This window comes from Heterocephalus glaber, unplaced genomic scaffold (assembly GCF_053883595.1).
Source record: "Heterocephalus glaber isolate CG9 unplaced genomic scaffold, H.glaber_assembly_v1.0 deba00001594, whole genome shotgun sequence".
NCBI lineage: Eukaryota > Metazoa > Chordata > Mammalia > Rodentia > Bathyergidae > Heterocephalus > Heterocephalus glaber.
Genome location: NW_028258369.1, coordinates 2,864,063 through 2,865,853, shown reverse-complemented (window position 1 = coordinate 2,865,853; position 1,791 = coordinate 2,864,063). Strand labels below are relative to the sequence as shown.

At 39.6% G+C, this 1,791-nt stretch overlaps 1 pseudogene; it reads left to right on the top strand.

Annotated features, from left to right (window-relative positions):
- The first annotated feature begins 295 nt into the window (after positions 1-295).
- On the top strand, positions 296-1,303 carry LOC101705962 (cyclin-G1 pseudogene; annotated as a pseudogene).
- The last annotated feature ends 488 nt before the right edge of the window (positions 1,304-1,791 follow it).

Here is a 1,791-nt window from a genome sequence, read left to right as displayed (position 1 = left end):
AAAAGGGCCTGCATACAAAGCGGTGAAGGGCTTAAAGATTACTTATGGAAAATAAAGGAAGATAATTAACATTATACAGTGGCCAAACATTTGGTAAAGTAGAAATTCCATTTACCCCAGCTAGTCTCCTTCTAGATATCTTCCCTAAAGAGTTATAGACATTATATCACAGCGATGCATGGATACCAATATTTATAGTAGTGCAATTCACAAAAGCTAAATCTTGGAAACAGCTTATATGTCTATCAAGAGATGAATTCATTAAAAATGTATTTATAAGGACAGTTCTCCCTCCCCGGACCTCTCCCCTCCTGCCCTCGTGTGTTCTCACCTCCTAGGCCTCTCTTATCCGATACCGTGGGGCGAGGTGAGAGCAGGCCCGGGGAAGGTGATCACACCGAGGAGCTGCAGTCTCTAGCAAGATGATAGAAGTCCTGACAACTGACTCCCAGAAACTGCTACACCAGCTGAATACCCTGTTGGAACAGGAGGCCAGATGTCAGCCAAAGGTCTGCGGCTTGAGACTAATTGAATCTGCACATGATAATGGCCTTAGAATGACTGCAAGACTGAGAGACTTTGAAGTGAAAGATCTTAGTCTAACTCAGTTCTTCGGCTTTGATACGGAGACATTTTCTCTAGCTGTGAATTTACTGGCCAGATTCCTGTCTAAAATGAAGGTACAGCCCAAGCACCTTGGGTGTGTCTGACTCAGCTGCTTTTATTTGGCTGTAAAATCAATAGAAGAGGAAAGAAATGTCCCATTAGCAACTGACTTGATCCTAATAAGTCAGTATCGGTTCACAGTTTCAGATTTGACGCGAATGGAAAAGATTGTATTGGAGAAGGTGTGTTGGAAAGTCAAAGCTACCACTGCCTTTCAATTTCTACAACTCTATTATTCTCTCATTCAGAAGAGTTTGCCATTTGAAAGGAAAACGAGCCTAAATTTTAAAAGACTAGAAGCTCAGCTTAAGGCATGTCACTGCAGGATCCTATTTTCTAAAGTAAAGCCTTCTGTGTTGGCCTTATCTATCATTGGATTGGAGATCCAAGCACAGAAGTGTGTAGAGTTAACAGAAGGAGTAGAATGCCTTCAGAAACATTCCAAGATAAATGGCAGAGATCTGACCTTCTGGCAAGAGTTTGTATCCAAGTGTTTAACTGAATATTCATCAAACAAGTTTCCAAACCAAATGTTCAGAAGTTGAAGTGGATTGTTTCTGGGTGTACTGCACGGCAACTGAAGCATAGTTACTATAGAATAACCCACCTTCCAACAATTCCTGAAACGGTTTCTTAATTGGTAATTTTGGTTGCTATTCTCTGTATAGAGAAAATTGTATAATTTTCTTCTACAATTGAAGTATTGAAATATTATCTTCAAAATAAACCAGCTGGACTTGGAATAGCAAAAAGGAAAAACTGGTATTACCAATCTAGTCAGCTAATATTTGAAGGCATTTGCTATATATAAGGTACAATACCCTAAGGGCAGGGCATGGTGGTGCATGCCTGTAATCCTAGCACTTTGGGAGGCTGAGGCAGGAAGATTGTCATATGAGTTTCTGGCCAGCCTGGGCTACACAGTGAGTTCAAGTTCAGCCTAAATTACATAGTGAGACCCTGTCTCCAAAAAACTTAAAAAAAAAACCCTTAGGAATTTCCAATCTCTGATATATATGTTAACCATTTCATTAAATTAGCAGCTTAGAAAACAATGTCGTCTTTAATAATCTGAATTTTTAAGGTAGGGCTGAAGTAATGCTTTTTTAATTGCACATTTTGCTA